This window comes from Mustela nivalis (assembly GCF_964662115.1).
Source record: "Mustela nivalis genome assembly, chromosome: 17".
Lineage (NCBI taxonomy): Eukaryota > Metazoa > Chordata > Mammalia > Carnivora > Mustelidae > Mustela > Mustela nivalis.
The window spans coordinates 24,367,970-24,395,959 of NC_139036.1; the positions used below are offsets into that span (position 1 = coordinate 24,367,970).

At 50.0% G+C, this 27,990-nt stretch overlaps 1 long non-coding RNA gene across 2 annotated transcripts; it reads right to left on the bottom strand.

The window, feature by feature from the left end:
- Window positions 1–27,919, bottom strand: LOC309851757. 2 transcript variants are annotated; one of them, XR_014304914.1, is made up of 2 exons: window positions 27,816–27,919; window positions 1–496 (listed from the first exon to the last, which is right to left on the bottom strand). It is a non-coding gene; the product is annotated as an uncharacterized lncRNA (long non-coding RNA). The 2 variants fall into 2 exon arrangements; XR_014304915.1 differs by having other exon boundaries at window positions 1–508.
- Window positions 27,920–27,990: the final 71 nt, after the last annotated feature.

Genomic DNA, 27,990 nt, shown 5'->3' on the forward strand with positions numbered 1-27,990 from the left:
TTTAGATCTCAGAACGCCCATTTATTTCCATGTCTGATACATCCTACGGTAAAGAAACCTATTAAAATTTCAAATTTGCTCAGTTCAGTATTCCCAGTAAATTTAAACAAGGATGAGCTTTATATTTGCTTCCTAGTGTTCTACGGATACTAGTTTGGGCAGATGATGCCATCTGGGAATAGAAAGTTGGATTATACAACCAGGGGTTTGGACGTGAGAGGAGTTTCCAATTTCCAGAATGCCTGCCATCAGCGGGTAAGACTCACAGCCACAGGACTTAATGCTGAGCTCGGAAGAGGGACTCAAGCTGAATAGGTTTCTCCTGCTCACGCTTGGTCCTGAGGAAGGCGTGCAAGCCCACGTCGATAGGCAGGGTTGACATAATTCCAGACATGCTGGGGAGGAAGTCTGCACAGCCTTGCTGCTTGAGTGTGCTCCAGACTGGCAACATCGACATCACCAGAAATGCAGAGTCTCGGGCCTCGCCCCAGATCTACTGAAACAGAAGCTGCGATTTAATGAGATCTGAATTTTGTATGCACATCAAAATCTGAAAAGCGCTGGTATTAAGCCGTGGCTCTCCATCCTGCCTGCATTTTAGAATCATCTAGAGAGCTTTAAATATAGGGATTCCTGGGATCCCTCCCTAGAGATTCTGATTCAAATGCTCTGAGGCAGAGCTGTGGCGTGAGTGTTTTCAAAAACTCCCTTTCATGCAGCCTAGGTTACGAGCCACTGGTCTAACCCAGAGGACTGCTGTGGGGAGTGAGAGCAAACAGGAGACATGACAAGGACCGGCAAATTTATTGTATCCACATCCGTTCCTGTTGGGACTGGGGAGTGGGGCTTCTGGAACCTGTGGCATGCTTTCCTGCGAGAAATCACAACCCGCAGAACATTTCACAACCTCCAGAGAGGCCTTAGCCCAGATGCTACTGGATGTAGAAGCCATACTACCCTTCTGGGCTCAGTTACTATGGTGACTTCTTCCCAAAGATATTTAGGAGCTGTGCCATTACATCTTCTCTGGGTCCCAGCCCTTGATCAGAACAACATCTTTGCAGGCAGGAATGCATGTCAAGTAGAAGGCGAGCAGCCACAGCTCCAGAACATTCTTCTCCTACGAGCTGGTTGAAGCCATCTTGAAAATCTTCCCTGGGGAGTTGGTGGGGGGGGGGGTTGCCTGGGTGACTCAGTCAGTTAAGTGTTTATCTTCAGCTCAGGGCATGATCTCGGGGTCCTGGGGTTGAGCCCCAGGTCTGGCTCCCTGCTCGGGTGGGGGATCTGCTTCTTCCTCCCCTTCTGCCCCCTCCTTCCGCTCATGCTTGCTGTCTCTCTGCAATAAATAACCTCTTAAAAAATCTTAAAACCTCTTAAAAAAATCTTCCAGCGGGTCGAGAATCTTGGGTTGGATAGAGAATTTCAAAAATAGGAATCATACCCAATGTGCACAGGTTTTTGAGTCCTTATGGGGATGTTTCTTATGGGGATGAAAACAGACATATATTTTGAAGTAATTCTGTGCACCAGGCAATTTGCTTGAGCTGTCTAGTGGAAGGGATGATTTTTCCACCAGCTGGTAACTACTAGCGTTCCTCTCTTTCGGAGACGTGACGCCCGGCAGGTCAATGTTTTCCCAACTCTAACACAGTCGAGCCAGGGCTAACCTCATGTGGAGCTGGCACGGAAGGCCCTGCTCTTTCTTCTATACCCTGGACCAGGGTGTTCAGAAAGCATTGTTCCTAGCAAATACTCACACTAGTCCTGGTTCAGACCCAAGGCAGCCATGACTGACTCCCCCCTGCCCAGCCATCTCCCTGCAGATTCTGACAGTGAGCAGAGAGACAATCCCCACTCCACAGAGGCTGGGAGCTACCCATCACCCTCTCGCACCATGCTTCTCCTCTGCTCCCTGCTTCAGAGACGTATGCTGACGTCAAGGAGTCCTCGGTGCATGGACTCCGGCCCGGTGATGTATAACAGCAGATAATATGCAAAGCGGAGACACAGGAGAGACTGAAATGCTAATGTGGGGTCTGAACTTGCAGATACAGCATTCAGCCAACCAGCCCATCATCCGCAGTGGTAAATAAGAGAAAGGTAGTTGGCTCCGAGTTGTCCTGAAACCAGTCCCCACCCTGTTGGGGCAGGGGAAGATGCCAGTCGGCCATCAGACAATGGGGAAATGACCAGTCTGGGAGGGTGGTCACAAGCTGATGATCTTCAAAGAAGCTGCCTGACACTGGGCTGCCATCTGCTCCCTTGTCAGGCGCCTGGGATGCACTCCCAAGCAGGAGACCTATAGTATATCTACTCCTGAAACCCATATGACACTATATATTAGTGAACTAGAATGTAAATAAAAAATTGGAGAAAAAAATGAACAAACGAATGAGTGAATGAATGAATGATCAATCCACCAGTGAAGTTGGGGCTTCCCATCACTGTGGATCACATATTTCTCCCTTAACATTCTGGGCAGCACAGGGTACGGTGGAAATACACGTGTTCTGAGGTTGGCCATGTATCCTCGTCCACTGGTGTGAAATTTGTAGGCATTTTAATAGGCTCAAGGTAGAGGCACAAAAACTCTTTCCTCACTGTGTGTTCTGTTAATACCTGGGCATGTATTAGAACATGCTACTGGTGAAAGAGAACCTCACTCAATCTCTCTTGAGAATCTTGGTTTTACCCGCCACCTTCTCCAGGGCTATGGGAATGTAAGTATCTTATAGGGCCATCTCCATTTCTCTAGGATGTTGCATCCTGCAAATGAAGATAGATCCGTCATCATCTCTGAGGCCTTGGTTTCAGAGCATGCTAAGATCTTAATGGGGAGGCTGCTGGGGACAGGGAGGTCACCTGGCACGGAGTGGGGTTGTGGAGAAAGTGGCTACCCTGGCTGGCAGGTCCTACATTCTAAATTACAGAGTCCAGAAGGCATGCCTAAGTTAGGGCACTATTGGCCTGACCCAGGGTGTGTGTGTGTGGGGGGGGGGTGTCTGATCTCTTGGGCAGTATCTCTTTTCAATTAGGTGAAAGATGCTCTTTTGACTTTAGGGTCTACCTCGAATGTGATCAGTCCCTACCAAGGGTGGGATACACAGAGCTAAGATCTCACGGTTGGGCGAGGCAGCTGGTTAAGACAAGGCAGGGAATCAGCTTCACCACTCAACAGGCTAGGAATCAGGGTCTGGGAAAGGAAGGGAAGCCAGGAATCCCAGAAGCAGATGCCCTGTTTTATGCCCTTGCCACATAAAGATGAGATGAGGCCCGTAGAGGGCACCGGGATGCTGGGGTACATCTTCCAGATGGGGGTAGAGCTGCTTAAGACTTGCTTTTTCCCTGCACAGGAACCGGCCAGGATCAGCTCCTGCCGCTAGAGCCGAGCTAGGGAAGGCAGGGGGCCGGCAGCCTCACTTTGCAATTGACTTCAAGGACCCACTTGCTGCTCCCTCTCTCGCGTCTCGGCCCTCCTCTCCACGGGCTCTACAAGTGACCACTGTCCCCTGGTTTTCCTTCCCACGGTGTTTCATCATCACCCATTCACTCACTCGATCCCACTTGTCATTCCTCTCCACCCTGAGCACACCAGGCTCCAAGTGCCCATTCACACCGCTCGCTGGTCTTGAATTGTTTTTCTCTGGATGCCTCCCCAGATCCTCTATCTTCAAGGCAACACGGAGCCCTTTCTCTTGTGTGAACCCTCTGTCAACGTGCCATCGACGAACCACTTCACGGTACCCCGGGAAGACGACAGCCTCTTCAAGGTGTGCTGTAATTTAGAGTTCAACTCCACACTGGCTTTAATTGTAGGCTCTGGTTCAATGCCATCTCTTTCCTTCTGCTTAATGCAACCAACGAACGTTTATGGAACACTAACAATCAGCCAGACACATTGTGTTGGAGACTTGAGTGAAAAACAGGAAAACACCTTCTGCCCCTCACAGTGAATCATAAGCTTTGGTTGCGGTGGATTTTTCTAGTACTCACTGAGCACAGAGTCTCATAGACCGTACTGAGATTACTCCTTTAAAAAAAAAAAAAAAGATTTATTATTTGTTATTTGAGAGACAGCACAAGGTGGAAGGGGGAGGAGCAAAAGGAGAGGGAGAGAGAGAATCTGAAGCTGACTCCCCACTGAGCACAGAGCCCAATGCGGGGCTGGATCTCACAACCCTGAGATCATGATCTGACCGGAAATCAAGGTTCTGATGTTTAACCGACGATGCTGACCAGGCACCCCAAACCTGTGCACTCTTTACATCAGCCCAATGTCCATGGCTGCCTTCCATCACTCTCTGCCCTGGCACCTCCTTTTGGAAAGCCTGCCCATGCTCCTTCTCATAGCCTTGACTCCCGGCCATGCTGGGCGGGCAGTCGGCCACATGGTCTCGTCCAATCCCCTAAGCAAGGCTGGGCCAGCCATATTCTCCTTCTTTGGAGTTTGTAATGGGGACTCCCGAATTCCAGTGACTGCTGGACTTGAGATGTTACAGACCCAGGGGTCAGGGACACAACAGTGGAGTATCTATTTTCCACTGTATGCATAGAGAAGCAAAAAAGGAAACAGAGACTCACACAGAAGGGCAGAGGCAGACAGATATGCATTAAACAAACACGCAGAGAAAAGCAGAAAGAGAGATAGAGAGAGAGAGAGAGAGATGGAGAGATTGAGAAAGTGTAGCTAACTCCATTGCTGATTTCATACCCCCATGGGACTGGCCGTCCTTCCTGCCCTTGGGTGCCTTAAAACAGACCCCTGTATCCTTCCAAGAGTTTCTGATCTAATGAAGTTGGTTTAAATAGGTTACTATTACCAGTTGGTTTAAATAGGTTACTATTACCAGCCATCTAAAACTGGTTAAGATGCTCTAGAAGAAATAGAATCATTCCATTTCACAGAATAAATAACTGAGTCTCAGAGAGTCTACAGTAAGTGGTAGGGACTGGAAATTGAAGTGAGACCTGTGCATTCTAATATGCTGTTCTCTGCTCAGAGCTTAATCCACAGTTATAAAAACCTGGTGGGAACTCAATGAACACTTACTAATTTATTGAGTCGTCAAATGGTCTTGGTCCTTCTAGCCCTAGCCCCATAGCCCTTCCTTCCTCCTCCCCACTGCTTACCCGATGGCTCCTGACAGTTCCCTTAGCCATTTCCTCAGCCCAGGATCAGCTCTGAGTCCCAGCAAAGAGCCCACCCATCAGCTGTGGAATGGAGAGTGTGGAAATCATGTCACCATTTTGACGGTACCACCTGAGGCTGCCTATAGTCTGCCTCATCGATAGTTTCCCACGATGTCTCCTTACATAATTGGATAATTGGGATGGGCAGCTCAAGGCAGATGCAGCCCCACACCTCGGAAAACATTAATCGAAAGAACAGCCGCGGTGCATGCACTCTGGGCAGTTTATTCCAATTTCTATAACAAGAGGAGCTGGGGGTATGTAAGGTATTATCCCTTCCCGGAGTTTCTAACAAAATATCCCAGAACAGCGGGCCCACAAGGACACGGTGAGGCCATTCTCCATTCCAAACAACATACACTTTTTTGAAAATAAAAGAAGCAATTTAAGCATTTTGGCTTCCCAGGGTGAGTTGGCAGGCACACTTCTCATCTTCAGATGCCTTCGGGTGAAGGTGTTTTAATAAGAGACAGAGAGAGAAGGAAGAAGATAGCAGAACTTGCCAGAGGCAGGGAGGAACCAGGAAGCATGGGGTGTGGGGCCCCTGGGCCGGGGGCGGTGGGGGTGACGAGCTTGGGAGCAATGCCGTGGTTCTGCTCAGACACGCATGCGAGGGAACCCGAAGCTCCTGGCAGAGTCCCATGAGTGCCAACGGAGAGGTGAAGAATTTAATTCTATTTGTTTCACTCCTTGATTCACCCACAGTTAACGAGAGAGGTAGAGATTGATTCTTATATAATTTTAGGGGACGGGAATGCATTTCCCAAGCTAGTATACCTCTGGAGAGCCTGCACCCTAAAAAGGACATGGGCCAAAGGGGGTTGCATTTCTTTGAAATGATTGATATTATTTCTTTTCCCCATGGCAGAAGCAACAAGATATAGCTGCTTGGGAATGAACCCCGATTCTTCCCAAGACCGAACGAGTGACCCAGTCTCTCTGGATCTCAGCTTCTTCATTAGCAACCTGAGGGTAAAAGTAGCATCAGCCTCATAGCACTGTTGTCACCGTCGAATGAGTTAGCAATGCCCATGAACTACTAAGAACAGTGTTTGGCACATAGGGGAGTTCGGCACCTGTTGGCGATTATCATTCAAAGGACTTCCAGAAGTGTCGACTACGTATCCTACACCCAGACAGACGTTAAGGGGAACAGAACAATCTGCCCTCAGAGCATCTCCATTCCAGATGGACAGCAAACACTCAAAAGTAACAAGAGATCACATTTATTGAGTGCCTGCTGTGTGCCAGGCACTGTGCACTGGACTTCATAAGAGACGGACTATTACCGTCAGGCTTAGGATAAATGACTGACCCAAAGTCACAGAGCTAAGAAGTGGAGTAGCCGAGGTACAAACCCAAACCTGGCAAATACCATTCCGTGGCCATCCTGTGGACTCATGGCTGATTCCACGCATGAAAAAGAAAACGCACCCGAGTCTTCCATCAAGACGATGCAAACATCCCCTGTTGGCTCTTCCTCACAGAATCCGAGTCTCTTTTCCTTCAGCAAAAGGATCTCAATTTTTAGTTGCATTTTTATTGATTGTCTTTCTCCCCAGACTATACTCTCCATGAGGGCAGGGGACAGAGCATCTGTTTTGTTCCTCGCAGCCCACCTCACAACCAGCACGTACCCTGGCATACAGTAAGCACTCAATAAACAGCACTGGATAATCCACCGTGATAGACTGCCACTCTGAGAGTAAACAGAACATTATACCACCTTCCTACACCTATAATGAGCATATAAAGAAGCCATATGGGGTTTCACTACAGGGCACTGGGGAAGGGCTCTCTGAGCAGGTGACGTGGAGACCACATCTAGGACAGGGTGGCGGGGGAGGGGAGAGATGTGTCATCTGGAAAGAGAATGGAGGTTGCTTCAAGCATATGCACGAGCTCGTCCAAGGGCTAAGCCACGGAGATCTGAGCAAGCCTGGATAAGGAAAGAACAGGGAGCCACAATGTCTTGGCCTCCTGGTTACTGGTCCCAGAGAATCATGTTAAAGCCCTGTGTGTGCCCTACCCAGAGTAAGTGCCCATCAGCAAGGTTATGAGGCATTCTCCATGTGAGGCTGAGTGTTGCCAATCCCTCCCTGAGGATCCCTTTGAGGGAGAGTGAAGGAATAAAGACGGTTTCTCTTGATCATCTAAAGACAGAGAGAATAACACTTTGATTAGAAACCGTGGTCTAAATTATCATATAATCTCCCTGATATGAGGAATTTGAGAGGCAAAGTGGGGGGTTTGGGTGGTAGGGAAGGAAAAAAATGAAACAAGATGGGATCTGGAGGGAGGCAAACCATAAGAGACCCTTAATCTCACAAAACAGAGCGTTGCCGGCAGGGGGAGGTTGGGAGAGGGGCAGTGGGTTATAGGCATTAGGGAGGGTATGTGCTATGGTGAGTGCTGTGAAGTGTGTAAACCGGGTGATTCACAGACCTGTACCCCTGGGGCTAATAATACATTATATGTTAATTTAAAAGAAAAAAAGAAAGAAAGAAACCTTGGCCTGATCTACGTGTGAGCCCACTGGTTAGAACTCAGTCGGCTGGTAGAAGTAGGAAACCCTGCACTCATAGGAGTTGAAACAGGACAGATAGCGACTCCCTTGTCCCAGCGTGGGCAAAGGCAGGACCAGGCCATCAAGCCCTCAGGACCAGACAGCCTATGGCTTCCTGCTGCACCCTCCCAAGGGCATCTTCCTTGTCTTCACAGTCCAGGATGTGCTCCAGTCACTCTGGTGTTCCAAGAAGCAGCGTACAGTGGGTGGGGGCAGGAGGAAGCTCCTGGAAACTTTCTGCTTACATTTGATTAGCCAGGCCTAGTCATATGGCCATACCTGTGCACAAAGGAGGGCTGAGAAGTGTTGTCTTTATGTACGTGGGAGATCACGAGCCCAGCTAAAACTCCGAGGCACCAGAGAGAACCAGAACAGGTCACAGAGCAGGGAGCACCAGCAGCACTCTCCACCCAAGGCAGATGCAGCCCTTGCACAATTTCACCTTGCCCTTGGCACGTGCGGTGAAATCACTACATAGACCAGGGGTGAATGTGTTTTCAGCCTAGCTCACATTTATATTTATCAATGGAACACCATGTCATGCCCATCATTTCCGAGGCTGAAAGCCTGAAACACAGCGTTCCAACAAATCTGTGCATGGAATTCCATTATGCTAAACGCTTATGTATCTCCACTGAAAACAGCGGCCGGGGGCGGGGCAGCTGGGGGAGGTCTCCAGTGCCCCCTTCATCACCCCATCCCCTTCCATGGCGGTCCCTCCCTTGAGGCCCTGGGAGCGAGCGCAGTGTGGAAACCTCTGGCATGTCCGGTATTCCTGCTCAGAAGAACCAGAGGTGGTCAGCAGCACTTTCTAAATTCCATTCTACTTGCTCTCCTTTTTAGAAGCACCCATAGCGTATCGCTTTTCCAATCAAGGGCTTTTTCTGCCCTGGTTCTGTCAATGTTCACAGATTTCTGAGCTCCTTTGTGTGGACTTGCAGGGAGCCAAGACGATTTGGCACTGTAAGGGTTTTAGAAGGATGAAATGAGATTGTGCACAAAGAGCTTAGCACAGCACCTGTCTTGTAGTAAGTGTTCAATAAATGTTAGCTATTACTATTATTTTCTCAGAATTGATTCTGCCGAGGTGACAATGCAACTTTAATATAGATACACACACACACACACACACACACACACAGAGACACACACACACACACATATATATTTTTTAAAACAAATCAGCTTAACAGTGAATTGTCATGCCTACCCCTGGCCAGATCCACTTGTGACTAATAAAATCACTTTCTAAGTTAAATTGTTTACCAAGGGAATTCTCTTGATTCTTACCTCCTGCTATTCTGTTTATCATGAGATCAAAAGGAGCATTTAACACATGCTATGTCTCCCGAATCTTTTTGTGCCATAAACTGAATTCTAGGACTGCACTCCCAACAGCCCAATCTACCAAATTTTATCTCTATCACACACCAGAAACAGCATCTCCTTCCTTCTTAATTATTTAACAAGATTCTCAAATAAGCTGCACGTAGATAGATCCCTCTTCATAGTCATCATAAAATGTGCACTTGGTCTCATTCCTCATCCATAAGATGTTCATGCTTCCAACAGTGATACAAATAAAGTTATTAAACACTACACTTTTATCAGACAACCAACCCTCCCCACCCAAATGGTAAGTCCCATCACCATGTTGTAATTGTTGGTAATGATCCTTTTCAGATCTATTGAGTACCTACAACGTGCTGGTCTAGGCCAGGTGTTTAAGACACATGGTCTTATTTAATCCTTCCAGCAGTCTTGTGAGATAGATATCATTAACTCTATTTTATAAAGACAGAAACAAAAGCTCAGAGCCTGGGTTGGGTTCTCTACAGAACAGAGCCTCAGGCAAAGCTTACTTGCTCACAGTGTATCTGATGGGAAGCAAAATCCCAGGGAAACAGAAAAGGTGGAGGAGGAAAAGAAAAGGTGGAGGAGGATAGAAAGGGAGGTGGTTTCAGGGTGCTGCCTATCCAAGCCGGCGACATCCCCACAAGAGAACACAACCAGTTGCTCCCCGATATGGGACTGATCTGGAGAGGCCACCCATGACCTCCACATGTGGCTAGGACAGGCAACCAATGGACTGGCTGGCTTCTTCAGTCTTCAGTGTCTTACTGCTCCAAGTTGGCCCCACTGGGGTGCTAAGCTTCCCATCCAGACTATTCAGACAGCCAGTGGAGAGGCCAGAGCCTCCATGGATCTGGCTGAGTTGGACCTGGGTGCTGGATGCCTATGGTTCCCTCCATGTCAGGTGCAATGGGGGCCCTGATCAAACCCAGCTCTTCAATGTAAGGGAGGCTCAATCAATCCATGGTATTTGAGAATCAGGAGATGGTGGTGATGGAAGCCATCACCTTATGATGGCCAAACCGGACTGAGTGGCTGGCACGAGTCTTCGAACACGGAAGCAAGGGATGGAGAACAGGACATCTAGGGCTAAGCAGGTCGGGGTGGCACATAAACATAGTCTGGTATGCCTAGCGGGAAGTGACTCACTTGCCCAAGGTTACAGACACAGGAGGGTCAAAGTTCAACCTAAGTTGGACCCCAAAATACCTTCATTTGTCAGGGACATCGAGATGCTTTCCACTGCTGAGATTCTGAGCAAGCTGGGGGAGGGAAGTATAGTTCTCTGAGCTGTCTGGCTTGTGGCCAGAGGCAGAGGAATGCTGATCAAGTCACTGTAGTGATCAGTGGACAAGAATGCCTGCCGGCCTGGGTTGTCCTTTTCTACATCCTAGGAATAGACACTTTTGGAGGGACATCAGCCATCATGGTTAGAACGCTACACATGATCTTCTGTGGCTGCCTTGCCTCAACCAAAGGATCAGCACTGAACCCAGCTGGCATCTGCAAGCCACACACGAGGGGACAATGCTCTGCCCTTGCCTCCATCAGCCATAGATCAAGGTCATCAGCAGGGAACCAAGTGGGTCTGTCTCCTGGAAGGCTTAGGAGGAGCTGTCCCACGTTCCACAGGAAAAGTCTGTGTGACTGTCCAGCAAGCAGACCAAAAATCCACACACCAAGATTCTACCTCCTTGCAAAGCTAAGCCCTCTACTGGAGATATGGACTCTTTTGGGCATACCCTGAACGAGGAGAGCCCCTCATGCACCAGAAGCTCCCCCATGTTCTTCTGCATTTGTCTGCCCTGCTCAGATACCCTCATGGGGCTCCCTCCTCTCTGGGACCAGCTCTGCTCTGCCGCCCACCCTTCCTGCCGTCTCCTGGAGAACAGCCCCAGCATCTCCCACATCCTCCAGGTTCCCTGTCCACTTTGGGGTCTCCTCCCCAGCCTTCAGAGATGCTCCGATGTGTCCATATTCAAGATGACATTTGCCCATCTCTCCTCCAGCTACCTTCCACGTTTCCGCTTCTCGGGTTTCTCAAATGGACACCTATGGGATCTTACCCACACGCTCAGAGTTCTTAACCATTTCCATGCTGGCTTCCTCTCACTGCTCTGCTGACATGCTTGTCCCCGTGGCGGCCAGGGGACACAGCCACGTAGTTTGCCACTCCCCACAGTGCTCACCCCACCCCCTTGCCTCTGTTAATCAGACCCCAATTCTCCTCCTGGAAACCACTGCCTCTCCCACTCTCACCCTATGAGATTTGCCTGAGCTGCAAGGGGGAAGTATGGGAGAAGGCGATTTGCTCAGGGATGGGCACATGAGACTCCTTCTCTCTGCTGCTGGATTTAAAGCAGAGAGAAAGCAGTCCTTGACCTGCTAGCAGCTGCTTGCCCCCACAAGGGGGAAAGCCTGCTTGGGAAAGAAGCCAAGCTAGACGAGACAGAGAGGAGGAAAGGAAGAGGAAGAATCTGATCCCAGAACATCATCTGAATCCCTTGAACCCGGTCACTCCTGACAACACCCCTAACGGCCGTCCGTCCCACTAACTGAGCCCTTTGGTTTAAGCCGGTTCATCGGGATTTTCGTGACTTGCTGCAGAAAGAGCTCCACCAGACGGAGTGATTTCATACAGCCTTCAGTCAGCTCTTTCCAGTGGCTGTCCTGAGCGTGAGCTGGTGCCCTGGCTTGGGAGTGAGAGCAGCGCAGGTTCAAGCCCCTGCTTCAGTACTCGCTATCTCTGTGCCTCTGCACAAGGGACTCGGCTTCTCTGAGTCTCAGTTTGTTCACCTGTAAATGGGGCTGCCGGAAATTAGGGGTAGTGAGCTCTAAAGAGACAGCAGCAGTTCTTGGCAAGCTGACAGCAGAGGCTGGCAGCACAGGGGTCCCCCGGGTGTCATCCCTCTCCACGCTGAACACTGCTCGTGGCCAACCAGCACAGGCTCCCTTAGCCTTCTCCTCCTCTGGCTCCTCTTGACCTGTGCTTTTTGAGCTTTTCTGCTTGCCTTTTTTATTTTATTTATTTGCCTGTGAGAGAGAGCATGCACAAGCAGGGGAGGGGCAGAGGGAGATGGAGAAGCAGAGAGCCCGATGCAGGACTCGATCCCAGGACCCCGAGATCATGACCTGAGCTGAAGGCAGAGGCTTAATCCCCTGCCTTCTATTCTCCCTTCCTTTCCTGCCTTTCTATTCATAGGTATTCTTGGCTCCTCCTCCTGCTCTAAAATATGGGTGTTTTCCACATTCTGGTCTGGATCCTCTTTCAATTCTCCTTGGCGATTTCAGCTTTGTTCTCTCCACGACATGTGGACACCATCCCCTCCGGTGGCCCGATGGGACCTCAAGCCTGACATGCCTCTGATGTCACTAGTGCTGTCTCCTCTCCAAAAACCTCATTTCCCAGCTAGCTTCTCTTTGTGACTTCCAGTCTTCTGCTAATGGTACCTCTCTTTGCTCAGTCTTTGAACTTGAACTCTGAAGTCACCCCATCGTCTGACCTTTGCTCCTAAATTTGTTTCCACTTCTATCACCCTCAAACCTATTTCTTTCTTATCTCTGCAGCACGCCCCCACCTCCATTCTTACCCCCACTCTGCCACTACAGGTCCTGCTGGCTCTGGGGATGTCCCAGTGGTCTGAAGAGTCCCTTAAAGATCTCCCCCACCCCGCTAGCTCCTTCCCTTACCGATTCTACTTCTGAATGAATCTTGTCAATGCCAAAGCCCTCATAATTAACCTTCTCCTCCCCCCAAACTGCCACGATTGCCCATTGCCTTTTGGATGCAATAAACATAGTTCAGCTGACGTTAATCAGGGCATCTCTTCTGTGTCAGGCACTGTGCCAGGCATTGTGAGGAAGACAAAATTAAAATTAATGTAGTCCCCGACCAGGCTCCCTGCAATCTAGTGGTTTAGGTGACCAAACCACACAGCCTAAGCCTGGTGAATGCACACATATGTGTATTCGTATGCGTACACACACACACACACACACACACAGTACTGAACAATGTGAACTCTCTTCATTCATTCCTTGTCTTCCTGATTTTAATTTGTTTTTCTTGTGCTTCCTGCTTAAGTCAGGTTGTACGACACATATTTCCATGTTCTCCTACTTCCCTAACTTGGCTTAGGCTGTTTCCTTCCCCACAACTCCACTTGGCCAAACCCCGTCTATTCTTTGCAACCCTTCTCCTATAATTTTCTCCTATCACTCCTTTGCTTGTGACCCTAGCAGTTGTGATCTTTCTCCACTCCTCTCCGAAAGTACCTTATATGAAACTACACCTTGCATTTCCATCGCTAAAAAAAGGTATTTATGTAAGTTACTTATCTGCCAATTAGGCTGTAAATTCTTTAAGGGTAGAGACTTTTATTTATCTTTGCATCCCCAACAACTAAAAAAGTGTTTCTCAATTAGTGCTAAGTATACACTTACCTACACCAAGCATGTGCATTTCATAGGACCAACTGTTTTGCACCACAGAAGAATTGTTTACCTAAGGAAAAAGTACTTAGGATTTCCCACAGGTTCTTCTAAATAAATCTTCAGATTCATTTTAACTTATTTATGGATTATCAACTGCCAGCCTGGAGGAGAACTGTGGATTGGGAGAAATCACACACACACACACACACACACACACACACACACCCCAAAAGTGAAATTGCTGGAAACTACTGCCCATTAATGATTTTCCAGAAAGAACAAGAGTGTAGACCTTCATCGACTACAGGAGCTGTTGAGAAAATAGGATTCTGTGTTCAGAAATGGGATCAAGGAAGAGCATCTACTTTCCAAGCTCTGTATTAGAAGAGACTGTCTTAGAGACGCCGGCATTATGGAGACACATCGGGAAGATGCTGTAACCCATGAGTCATGCCCTTGGAGGTTACCTGGGTTTTCCCAGAGTTCCTGAAGGATCCTGGGACATCTGATGGGAGTAACACTGGGGTCCTGGCTACCAACAAGGGCCAGCCTAGGGGACCTGAGGGACAGAGTGTCCCTGTAGCTATGTGATAACCTGAGATGGGTTGGGGGTGTGATGAGCTCACCGTTGGATTCCTGACCAGGCTGGGGCTGCAGGCTGTCTGTCTGAGTCCCTGGGCAGTGAGTGCAGGAGGTGGGGGGAGGAGGAACAGCAGGACATTTCGGACCTTCAGCTGAGGCCCTGTTCTCCTTTCAGGGCAATCACCAAGATGTAGATTTGGATCCAGGTGGTCATGGAAAGGGGTCAGCCTAGCTATGATTTTCTGTGGACTGGGATTCCTGCCTGGTCCAGCACCTGGCAGCAGGGTGGTGAGCAGATCGAGAGTTGGAAGGGCAGAGTGAAGCCTTGAAACCATACCACTGTTCACCAACCATGACAACCCATGTTCGGAGCTGGAGTGGTCTTTTTACAGCCTCCTGGTTCTCTGGATGCAGGTTCTGATGCCAGGAGCTATCCTGGGATCCTCAGCTGCCCTGCCCTCACTCTCCCACAGCACCATTATCCCCCAGACAATGCTTTCACCTCACACATTCCAGGGACCCTGAGGGACACCCAGTCAGCAGTTTCTGTCCTAGCCCCAGATGTCCAGGCTTTCACAGTGAGGGGCCTGTGTTCCTCTCTTACAAAGTTTATGGGAGGAGTCCATCAATTCTACATGGAAAATTCTTTGAGTTGTGCCTGACCTAACACAAGCCCTCCTAACACAAGCCTGACCTAACCTAACGGCCCTGTTAGCTGCTGTTCTTTGTGCATTTATGGTTTATTTAATCAGCCATGCCGCAGGTTCCCTGTGCAGGGGCATGGGGTAACCCTGTCCAGAGAGGCCAAAGAGAGCGTGAAGTCAGAGTTTAAGTCCAGACTCTTCTACCTACCAGTTGTGTGAACTGGGGTAAGTTTCTTAGGTTCTCTGAGCCCCATTTGGAAAATGAATTATAATATATAAACCTATATATGTATGTACATACATACCTTGCTATATTTATGTAAAGATTAAGTAAAATAACATGAGCAGAGGTCCTAACATGAAACCTGGTACCTACTGAATGATAAGATAATATCAGTGCTGGGGGCACCTGGGGGGGTTCATTCAGTGAAGCATCTGACTCTTGGCCTTGGCTCAGGTCTGAACTCAGGGTCATGAGACTGAGCCCTGTATCAGGCTCTATGTTCAGCAGGGAGTCTGCTTGAGTTTCTCCTTCTGCTCCTCCCTCTCCCCCTCCCCCTTGCCCCCCTGCTCCCCAGCCCCTCTCCTTAAAATAAATAAATGTTTTAAGAAATGATATCAATGCTAATATTAAAATATTACTCATTGTTATTAGCATTTCTGCAGCAGATATAATCTGGGTAGGGGAGGGAACAATGTATAAGGAATGCCAGTACGAACTCGAAGTAAGGAGCTTCCAGGCAAGAGGAGCTAGGCCGGACAGGAGGCAGGTGAGGTTTTTCTCTAGGGATGGGGTATGGGCAGGCCTGGGATAGCAGATGGGAGGAGGGGTACTTGTGGAGAATTCTGAGCAAAGGGCCTGGTGCTCCCTCATTTGGGAAACACTCCAGTGTCTAAGGAGGAAAGATGATAGAGTTGCTTTTAATTATCTTAAAGACCCTTATGCAAAATGGGCTTTGGAGTTGAGCTGGGGAATTATGACCACAGCGTGATCAGCCGTGATGGGCCGGCATATATCTCTGACAAACTGGGAAGTCTAGAGACAAATGGCTCAAACTAAGCTAATTATGGGGGACTTTCACGGGAGAGAGAGAGAGACATGAGTGTCCTTAAATGCTCTGCTCCCTCCCGCTGGGAGTGGGCCCCTCTGCTTCCCAATACCAATGGCAGTGCTCAGGATCAGAGTGGAATCAGCACTCCAGGCTTGCCCAGAGCTGCCGACGAGTCTGGAATCATTGTCAGGTATGCATCCTCATCCCTGCGGGGCACTCTGCATGGTGTTCAGGACTAATGGAGCTCCCTAAGGCTGGGGAAGGGCAGGCTTTTGTTCCCTCAGTTCACTTCTGAGCACTTGTCCAAGACTTTCATCTCTCAGGTGGGGAAACTGAGGCAGGGTTGGCCAACGTCATGCAGCAAGGTGTCAATGAACCTGCTAACTTCTATAGCTTCCATTATTGCTTGGTGATTCAAGCTAGTAGCAAATCCTTGCTCTGCCTGGGAGAGCAAGGATTAATGGTGAGGCCTGGGAAAAATTTAATAATCTTTATGAACCTTTGTTTATTTGTAAAATAAGGGATTCCTTCCTTCTTTCCTTCCTTCCTTCCTTCCACCTTCCTTCCTCCCTCCCCACTTTCTCATTACTTATCCATCCTTTTTTTTTTCTGTGTAGGGGGATCAACTCATCCGTGCTTATCCAGGACTTTACCGTGATTTCAGCCCTGAAAGCCCTGCATTCTAAGAATGCACTCTGTCTCTGGAAAGCCATTTCTTTGTTCAATGATAGTGCCTGTCTCTGTCCTAGGTGCTGAAGAACAGTCGAGACAGAACATCTCTATTCTCAAGGCTAACATCCTAATTCCTCAGGGGAAGACCGACATCGATACGTTGATACAGTAATCAAATAATACACACTCTACACATATGAAACTATGTGTCGGGTTCTATACTACATATTTTATAAACATTTCATAATGTATCCTTAAATAATACTGGGAAGTAAATACCAGTGCATCCCCCTCCCCAATTCTTAGATGTGGAAACAAGAGGCTAACTTCCTAAAATCACACTGATCATGAAAAGTAAAGCCAGCATTTAAACTGTGGAGTTCCAGTGCTCACATGCCCAGTCTCAACAGTACCCCACCTCATGAGTGATAAATTCAGGACTCAGACAGGGTGAGGTCACAAAGAAACCTCCTTTTTGTAGGGGTTGCTGGTTGGTTCCTAAGAAGATTGGGTTTGCTCTCCCCCTCCTGGCTGAGGATCTGTGGTCCTAACATATGACACATGCATTGAAGTTTACCCTTCGGGAACATTTGTTCCAGCTCCAAGCATTTGGTAGACAAGGGAGTCCTTCCTCACTGTTCTGCCCGTGCCCTAGAGAACCGTCAGTGGGGGAGGGCGGGTCCTGACAGCCATGCAAATGAGCCAGCAAACAGGAAGGCACCAGGACCTTCAAGATTGGCTTGGAGGAGTCCTTAGTCAAGGAGCACCTACCATCAGAAGATGGAAACTGGATGATATCCCTATCCAGCCAGAGCTCTGTGCCAGGAGGAAAAATGGAACCCATTTCTCTCAGACCTTCTGGTCTCCCGGCAGATGACAGGCTGATGAATGAGGACCATGCCTGAGGAATATTTCCAGTTCCCAGGGCTGACTGGTCCATCCATCTATACAGCCACATTTATAGGAAATGTATGGACTGGGGTTGTTGGAAGGAACTTTATTCATCACCCAGTCCAAGGGCTCATTTAATAGATGAGGAGATCGAGGAGCAAATGACTTCTCATGGTCACACAAGATGCCAAAGGAGAGAAGTCCATGCCCTGAATCACTTGACTCCAAACACAGCATTTGTACAAAAATGTGCTGCTCCCCCCTGTGGCTGGACTCTAGAATGATCTACATAGAACATGACACCCCTCCCCGCCCCCCACTTCACCACCATCCTGGTAAGGGGCTGGGGCAGAGGAATGGGTCACAGGCCAGTATCTGTTGGAAGGGAAAGTCTGGAGAGTTCTTGCTAGATGGACCTGTGATCCAAACAGGTTTATAAGTGCTCGCAAACCACCCTTGGACATCAGCCGATCAGTGTGCAGAAAGAAGGTGGGAGAAGGAAAGATATGATGAGGGGGTACAGGGAGACCTCAAGCAGGTCCAAACACAAAACTCCCCTTTTCCTACCACTCTCTGGATCTCAGTTTCTTCCCCTGTTAGAACACCTGAGTTACAGGTTTATGGGGCAGATCAGAGAACATGTCTACAAAATGCTTATCACGGGGCCTGGCCTACCAAGAAAGCCCTTCGTAAGTCACAGCTGGTGGACACATTGGAATACCTCCCTCCAATACTCTGTTGTGAAGAACAGCCTGTTGTGGGGTTTCTCAGCTGTCCCTGGCCCCAGATCTGGGGAGTGGTGGGGGGCAGGCCTGCAGAGCAGCCACACCCACACATCCTTGAACTCTACTAGCTTAAACAGAGGCCGTGACTTGGGGTGGCATTGGGAACATGAGAGTCCTCCCCATGCAGCTGGAACTACATAGACAAAACCTCAGCATTGCCAAGCAGATAAATAAGAGGGCAGAGGAACGCAGTCATGCTTGGAAGGATTCACCATACACTTCTTTTCATTGGGAGCCTCTCCAGAGCACTCAAAATCCAGTTTCTACTTGCCAAAACTCTGTTTCCCCATAGCTGTCTAGGGACTTGCTCCGTGGGAATTGGGAGGACCATGGAGACTGTTATAAGATTTCCTTGTACCCTCTTTTCAGAAGGCTCTTTGACTTCATCCCAGCTGGGTTGCTGACCTAGAGGGAGCCGTGGCAGACGCAAGCCCCAGTTGGGCATCTGTGTTTGGACAAAGCTGCTCACCATCCTGGGCTGTTCAATTCCCTGCTACCGTGGCCTTGGGCCAGTAAGCACCCCATCATTCTCAGTCACCTTCAACCAGATCTCAGCACCTGCAAGTGGATAGGGCACAGCGAAGAGGAAAGGGTCAGCCTAGTGACAACAAGACTGACACGTGGATAACAGTCCTTCCTCAGCTGCTGCCCCCTGACCTCTGAGCTGGACAGAAAGACAAAGGAGGTCAGTGCACCCAGGGTTTGATCTGCCTTCCCTGCTTCTCTGGTCCCCTGCTACAGAGTTGATGCCTCAGACCTTTCTAGAAACCAATTTGAGGCAGCAGACCCAAATGCAAGTCCAGCTGTGTGACCTTTGCCTGGTATGTTAACGCTACCAGAGCCTACTTGCTGGTCCGTCTGTCAAGGGCTGTGCTCATACCACCTTGCTAACTTGCACTGCAGCTAATGAAGCCGAGATGCCCCACGGATGACACCTCCTTTCTCTCCTTCAGAGAAGGCAGACGCTAGCCCAGAAACTATGGCATCACCACATCTGGGTAATCACGGAGACCTTACTTCTGGTGTACAGAGCACGGGAGAAGGTCACAGAGACTCAGTCCCCAAGACTGCTGAATGGCACCTGGGCCTCACCAGCTCAGGAGCCTGGTGCTAGTCCCAGTAGCTCTCCTCTCCCCAGAGCTGGGGTCTCAACTGCTGCCCAGCCAGACCCCTAGTTTCAGAGGCTCCCCCTCCCCTTGGACAGGCTGCTTTGAGAAGCCCTGGCTCCACGTTCTAGGACGGGCCCCATGTCATTCTGGTGGCTGGTCGGCTCTGTTCTTGTGGCCCACGTTTTCTCCAACTGTGCTTCCTCCAAATCCCGGGAACAGGCCTGACATCCACAGCTTCCCAGGCTGGGACTCCAGATTGCCCTGCGGTGGCCCACCTTGGCCTTCTGGCCTGGAGGCCCTTCTGGGCCGGAGGCTGTGGTCTACCGGCAACACTCTCCCTCTTACAACCCTCATCCCCATCCCACCTGAGCTGAGTGGGTGCCCTTCTAGATTTCCCAATGCTGCCCTGGCCAGTGGCAGATCTGACTCATACCTCTATGCCGAAGCTCTTAAGAGGCCTCAGAATGGTGGGGCGCCTGTGTGGCTCAGTGGGTTAAAGCCTCTGCCTTCGGCTCAGGTCATGATCTCAGGGTCTGGGGATCGAGCCCCGTGTCGGGCTCTCTGCTCGGCAGGGAGCCTACTTCCATTCCTCTCTCTCTGCCTGCCTCTCTGCCTACTTATAATCTCTGTCTGTCACATAAATAAATAAAATCTTAAAAAAAAAAAAAAAAGAGGCCTCAGAATGGTTGAAGAGATTCTCCAGATGCAAAAGGCTCAAATTGTAAAAAATTATTATCTAAATACAAAGAAAGATGATTTTTCATATTGGTTGATCTCTTGCCATGATGTTTCAGGAACCCCACAAATGATATTCTAAGTCACGGGTTCTCAAACTTGTTTAGGTGTTTAAGTATCTGAAAGTTCTGACCTCTATGCAGAAGCAAAAATACTGCTATTGGATTCGGTTGAGAGTTGTAAAAAGATAAATGTAAGTCAGGACTACTCTTTCTGCTTGAAGCACCATACCTAGTGCTTTGCATGGAATAGCCCACTCAACCCTCCGAAAAACACTTAAGGGAGTAAGACCACTACTATATATTGCCATTTCGTAGATGAGCAAATTGAGGCTCCCAGAGGTGCCTAGCCCAATGTCACTTCCCGAGTTAGGAAATCAGTGAATCAATCCAGGAAGCCAAGTCAACTCCACAGCCCATAGTCCTGTCCTCCCCCCCACCCCCCGCCCCCATCCCTGGGACTGAATGACAATGTCATCCGTTAGCTGTGACTACACGAAGTGTAAGCCACATCAAATTACAGCCATTAACACATGGGCCGACACTCACACAAACAAGACAGCAAACGCAGGCATGACTTAGCAGCTGTTTGATAATATTTGTCTGCTCATTTTGCTAATTGTGCATTCATTTGTCATTCGTTAGTGAGTGACAGCAGGCTAACAGTAGGAGGCACCAAAGGTTTAAGAAAAACATATGGGAGAAAAAGCTTCACTGGGAGGCATTTCAATGTCTTTGCCTACTTCCATTTATCCCCCTGCCAACCAGAAAAAGCCACCATTACTGTGTCAGAGGCAGAACAATGTGGCCAAGTTGGTGGAAACCCATGTTGTTTTAGAGTCACTCCTCCCCATCTGCTCCCTGGTGGACCCTTCTTAGGCTCTCTCCCGGGATTCTAACCCAACATTCTGGAGGGTGCATCACCTTTCTGCAGGAGACAGGGGGAGTGGGGGTCCGAGCAGCAGAGATCCTCACATGTACTCTCACCCTTGGCAATCTCCATCCCCAGGGAAGCCGTGCTTCTCTCCCCGTGCTACAGACCCGGGCTCTGTATGACATGACCACCCACCGCCTTCCACTGTCCAACTGGACTCCATTAACACCCAGCCCAAGTGCAGCCAAACCACAGACGGACAGCAAACAAGGTCTCGGAGCCTCACTGCAAGCGAGGAACTCCATCCGCGACATGCCTCTCTCGGAAATGAAGAACGATGGGCTCCGGGCTCTGAAAGGAGAGTGAGCACAGGGGAGTTGGGGGGTGGGGTGAATGAGGTGAGCCGGACAGCGGCTGCAGTGGGGATGCATGAACTATGTGTGAGCGAGTCACTTAGTGCAAACAGGGAAACGCCCCAGATTCCTGAGAGAGAAGGAGGCTCTGAAGGACTAGCGCCCCGGGTCCCGCTGCCCATCCTGTTCCTGGCCCCTGCTTCCACCAGATGTGGCTGCATTCGGGTGCCTGTCCTTGGATCCCCTGGAAATTCTCCCCCGATTTCTGTGTGTCTTCAGCATGACCCACCCAATCCCAGGTTCTTCCTCAAGCCAGCCCAAGGGAACCTCTGTTTCTTACCACCAAATAGCTCTGTCTGCCACGAGGGGGCATGGGAATGGCACGTGGGGTCCTGGACCTAAACTGGCTCTCCCCAGACCCCTCCTGGCTTCTCAGAAACCTCGGCACCTGCAGGAGCCCTTCTCTCCCTTCCCAGCTCGTGCCTTCGTGTCTGGATCCTTGCTTGGCGCACCCTAGGAGCAGCTCCTGGGGGGCGAGATGTTTACAGGTTTGGTACACTTGCTTATTGCTCACTCCCAAGTTCCCAGCCTCCCACTTGACTCTGTCTCCCACTGTGATCCTTCCCCTGGCTCCCGCAGAGCTGGGGCTCATTTACATTTCACTCACCAACCTCATTTAGTTAATTTTTTCCAGTTAATTCAATGTTCACCAAGTAGCCCTCTATTGCCTTGCATTCATCACCTTCCCGGGCTCTGAAGGGTTTCAGACTGGTGGTTTCCCTGCCGTGATCCCCACTCTAGCAGAGGCAACAACACAGCCCACGGGCTGGGAGCAGGACATCCCAGGGCAGGGGCAGAGGCGGCTCAGTAGCCTCCTCGGACAGCAGTCGGGAGGTCAACCCCCAGGAGGGCAGGAGTGCCCTCCACCCAGGCAGCTCTGCCCATGGAGGAGGCACCTCCCCGCCTGGTAATAATTCATCATGCGTGCAACTCTAGGCTTCCTGCCTGCTGTGCAAAGCATTTCCTTCACCTTAGCCTAAAATAGCTTAAGCTTCAGGGGGTGCTGCCTAGTGCCTAGATTATTACAAGGGTTGGGAAGTAAAACAATAAAATAAAAATCTTCGCAAAGTCACAATGGGAAAGGTGTGGTGGCTGGGGAACACAGCCACAGAGAGCCCTTGGGTCATAATGAGCTAAAGGCAGAACAGCCCTTCAATCTCCATGCCCCCCCTCATCCCCACTGTACCCCATCCCCACCCTTATGCCATCCCCACCCCTACCCCTTCTCCCGTCCCCATCTCCACCCCCACCCCATACCCATCTCTAAGCAGCTAGCTGCAGAAATGGCCTTCATGTTGGGGGACTCTCAGACCCCCTGTCAGCAGGTTCTATGCATGACCAGCTTGCTGGAGGCCTTCTACAGCTCTGCAGGCTGGTTAAGGAAAACATGCAGCTAGTAATAGTCATCGAAACATACAAGATAAAAGGTGAAAGAACAGAGGTGACGAGAGAGTCAGTGATCTTTTCTTCATCCCCAGTGCAGTGAAGACCCGATGCTACCACTTAACAATTTTCCCTGCACTTCTCCCATTTCAGGGCTTCCTGGGGAGGAACTGTCTGGTCTGATGCCTTTCATGTTCCCTTTAGGCCCCAAGGGCCCCACATAACCATACGTAAGGAGGAGGTCACTACCTCTGTCGAGCTTTCCAGAAATAGCTCCAGAAATCCACCTGTAGCTTGTATGTCTTCCAACCCTGGCTCAGCTGGCTAGAATTTCCCAGCCAGTATCTCAGGGGGCTGAGATACAGATATCCCTAGGACCTCGGACTGGGAGGATGGGGTGTGGAGGCTGGAGCCCCCAACCCACCAGCTCTGCCTGTGAGTGTATAAAATGCCGTGAGCACGAAAGCACCGTTCTCCCTGCGAGCAGGGAGGCAAAAGTGCTGCAGACCATTGCTAGATTCCCTCTCTCACCGCCCGCCCTGCCCAAGTCTGAGCCTGACCGGCTGCTTCTGAGTTCCCATTCCTGTTGCCTTGCATCTCCTCCCCGCACCCCCCCCCTCCCCGCCCCGGCCTAAGGCATGCCCAGAAGGGCCAGTACAGCTCTAAGGAGTCCCCTTAGCGAAAGAGAGCCCCCATCCCCCACCCCAGCAAGCTCCCCTAGTAGCTGACTGACACCAGCTTCCTGGGGTCTAGTTCTGATTCCAAGAGGGGCCTTAGGATCCTTCAAGCCATCAGTCAGTGAGCAGGTGCAGTCTGGGACAAGGAACACTTTGATAAATTGTTCTTCATTAACCAGGAGGGACCTCTGAACGCGGGTCGGTCTCCATCAGCTTCAGAGAGGAAGGCGGTGGAGCAGGCCTCCTCAAACCGGCACGGGGCACAATTGCTCTTCGGTGTTCTGGACATTTCCCTTAAGAAAGTAATGCTGGCCCTGATTCCGGTAGACCTTTAAAAAGGCACTTTATTAAAGTCTCAGAACCGATTAGACAGGAGTCATGCTGGGTCTGTCGGGCTCAATTTATATCATCTTTACTTCCCCCAAATGGAGCTGAGCCAGGCAGGCGGGCTTCCCTGTAATAGGCGGGGATCAACTCCAAGGCCACCTTCCCTCCATGCTCCACCATGAGAACCCCCTCCTTCCCACACTCAAGTCCCCTGCAGAGCAGCCCCGAGTCCTGCCTGCGGGGTCAGAGCCCCCTCTGAGCCTCACCCTCCAAGACAGTCGTCATGTGGCTCATCTGAATGGAGATGGGCCCTTACTATAAAGTAGGTACCAGCTTCTGAAGATTTTGTACAAAAACCTGAAATATCTCATTATTATTTTTATATTGATGTTGTGTTGAAACTATAATATTTTGGACATTTGGGATTAAATCTTGTATAAAAATTAATTTCTCCTGTTTTTGTTTTACCTTTTCAATTTATTTTTTAAAAAGATTTTATTTATTTTTTTGACAGAAACACAGAGAGAGAGAGAGAACACAAGCCAGGGGAGTGGGAGAGGGAGAAGCAGGCTTCTTGCCGAGCAGAGAGCCTGATGTGGGGCTCGATCCCAGGACCCTGGGATCAGGACCTTAGCAGAAGCAGACGCTTAACAACTGAGCCACCCAGGTGGCCTTTGTTTTACCTTTTAAATAGAGACCCTGGGAAATTTAAAAGTGCAACTGTGGCTTGCATTCTTTTTCTCTTGGACAAAACTATTTTAAAGGCATTTTAGGCTGGAGAGGTCATTGGAAGCTCTGTGTGAAGAGAGGATATCCAGGAAAGATCAATCAGGGTTAGATTCTGGATCTCCCTGCTCAAAATTATCCAAAGGCTGTTCGTGATGCCCTCCCAAAGGCTCCCAGTCCCTGAGGCCCTAGAGACTTTGCACAGGCCGGCCATGTCCTCCTGCCCCACCTAGCCCCCCCACAGCCCCTGCCCTCTATCGGCTCCAGACACCGTGGTCTTGCTTTTCTTCAATACCATCAACCATGCCCCACTGTGGACAGAGAGAGAGAGAGAGAGTCAGGGGAGAGGCAGAGGAAAAAGAGATGGGAAGCAGACTCCCCACTAAGTGGGGAGCCCCACGTGGGGCTCCACTCAGGACCCTGAGATCATGACCTGAGCCCAAACCAGGAGTCAGTTACTTAATGGACTAAGCCACTACCTGGGCACCCCCTGCCCAGTGCAGACTTTGCACGTGCTGGTCCCTCTGCCTAGAATGTATTCCCCAGACTTTTGCCCTACTCTTTCTTTCTCTTAATTCCATTCTCAGTTGGAAAGTCACCTCCTCAAAGAGGCCGCCCTGATTCACTCCCCCAATTTCAATTAGAACCAATCACTGTCTCTTCACTCTGCTTCATTTTCCATCAAAGCTTCCATGACTGTCTGAGACGAAACTGCACATTTACTGTCTATGCTCTCCAGACAAAAACCCTGTCTCTCTTGTCTACCACATACTAGACTCCCAGTGAAAGCTTGCTCAGTGAACACACACGAAAACCCCCAAGGTCAATGGGATCAGGCCATTTTTCAGATGTGTTGACTCAGGCTTGGAGAGAGCTTGGTACAGGGCAGAGCAGCGATTGGATCCACGGATAGCGCCAAACTTAGAACGGATGGTGGCTTAGTGACCTGCAAAGTCACCGCCTCTAGGATCTCACGCACTGAGAATCTGTCCCAGCCTAGGAGGTTAGGACCATCCATGTAGGGGAAGAAAATAGGCAAAGATAGCAAGACCATTGTGATGTGCTCTGGAAAGTTCCTGTGGGAAGCAGGTGCCAGGGTGGGTTAAAAGGAGAGACGGGGGTGCCTGGGTGGCTCAGAGGGTTAAAGCCTCTGCCTTCGGCTCAGGTCATGATCCCAGGGTCCTGGGATCGAGCCCCGCATAAGGCTCTCTGCTCAGCAGGGAGCCTGCATCCCCCCCTTCCCCCCGCCTCTCTGTCTACTTGTGATCTCTGTCTGTCAAATAAATAAATAAAAATTTTTAAAAAATAAAATTTAAAAAAGGAGAGACAGGGTTTGAGGTCCCACCTGCTGGCCCAGATGTATCCTGGCATCATGGGAGCCGTTCAGAAGGCACTTAGGGGCAAGTGACACAGACTATCAATAACAAAGGCCTGTCTGGACACCAGAAACAGACCTTAGAGCTTTAGAGCTGCAAGAGGTCTCTACCCCATCCCCTGGACAGGATCCCACTCTGCCTGGGTACCTCCAGAGAACAGGAGTTCATTACGCTCAAGGCAGCTGCTGGTTTTTGTATTTGTTCTCATCAACAGAAAACACCTGATTCTTTGAGGTCAACAGCTCCTTCCTCGCCCCTGATGTTTTGCGGACAACTGCTCTCCTCCTGGCTTTCCGCAGCTGTACCATGCAACACTGATTCCTATTCCCCGGATCAGCCCTTCCAGGATAAGAGGTCACGGTGGCTTGAGAAGCCAAATCTCCCAAGAAGCACACTCTGAGCACGCTCTCGGCAGAGCAGCCCCACAGCCTGACCACAAGGCCACGACTCAGTCAACAAGCATTGTTGCTCCGCGGTGACTCACTCCTGGGGACTGGTTCTCCGAGGCCAGAGCCGCCTCCTTGCTCACCCAGAATAACCCTGGGTTACCACAGCCAGCCTGACTTCTTCTCTGACTTCTAAACTCAAGTGTGCATTTCCTCACTGCGTTACCGACGTCTGTTCAAACACCTGTGTGAGCCAGGCACCGGGCCGCCCTCTGGGGACAGAAGAACCGAGAAGACGCAGCCTCTGGCCTCAAGGAGTTCATGGTCTAGTGACAAGTCTAAGTCCACAGGGCATTAAAACACAGCACAGTCAGGGCAAGTGCCAAGGGCACAGAGGCCACAGGCACAGAGGAGGACCTGACTCTTCTTGGGGCGGTTGGTGCAGGGAGGCCTTCCTGGAGGAAGAGATGCTAACTTCTCCTCTAAGACCAATTTTCCATTTGCTCCTTTCTAGCTGCCTATTGGGAAGTCCAGTCTCTAAGTTCCCCAGATGCTTCTAGTGGAACCCACGATTCAGTCTTCTTAAGCAAGAGTAATCAAAATCATCTCATTCTCTTTCTGTCTCAGCCTATGTCTCTCTCTCTCTCTCTCTCTCACACACACACACACACACACACACACACACACAGGGCCACTACTATTTCTTTACTGTCTCAACCATGCCTTTGATTTTCTCAAGCAGTTCCTGCAGCTGGTCCCTCATCACCCTCACCCGTGAGAGAAGGGTCTGAGCAAGTATCAACCTAGAGTGAAAATGGAGCCCTGTGGCCCAAGGACAAGACTCCCTAGCTGCAGGCTCTCTAAGGCTGGTCCCAACCAGCCATCCCAGCCAGCTGGCTTATGCGCCTCAGGCTCTAGCCAGGCAGGCCTCCTCACCCTTCTCCAGACTATCAAGCTATGCTGACTTCCCACTCAGTCCCCCTGGCAGCCCTTCCCTTTCTTAGCCCCACACACTCCTACTCATCCTTCGAAACCCATGTGAATGCCACCTCCTTGAACTAACCTATGTCAGGCAGTCAGTTGCTTTTACCAAGAAAAGAACATTATTCTATTCCAGTGGTTCAATTCTATGATAGCATCTGACAACTCATTGGGTGTTTCTCCCAGCCTCTAGGCTAGGGTTTGCAGAGCACATGGGTGGCAGGCCTAATGCTCCTTGATCTCCAGCATGTGGTACAGAAACTAGCAACAGCATCAATAACTGATACTCTTCTTTATTAATAACGAATATGCTCTGTAATAGTAATGACTAATACTGAAAGCAACCAGCTCCATGACGCTCACACAGCCACGCCCCGTGCCAAGCCCGTGCTAAGCAGTCTGAAAAGAAGATATCATTTAATGTCCCAGCATTCTACACAATCTTATTCCCACTTTGCAGATCAGGAACTGCAGCTCAGAGAATACCGATGCCTTTCCTGAGGTCTTGCATCTTATAGGTTGGGAGAGGCGAGAGGTGACACCATATCCATCTGACGCCCTGAGCCTGGGCTCAGTATCGCTCTGCAACCCAGGGGGCCCGTATGGGTACTGAATCAAGGAACTCAAGTGCCAGGAACCCGCCCCCTTAGTGCCCCTCACCTGCCATGCTTCCGGGGACTTTTCAAGGACAACTCGTGTGTCTGCGGAGGTGGCGCAGGAGACAGGCTGAGCAAGACCACCTATGCCCATCGCAGTCTGCGTGGTGGCCCTGGGGGCGTGTGCTCACTGCCCTGAGCCATAGGCTCCTCAGCTATAAAATGGGGAAATGAAAGTT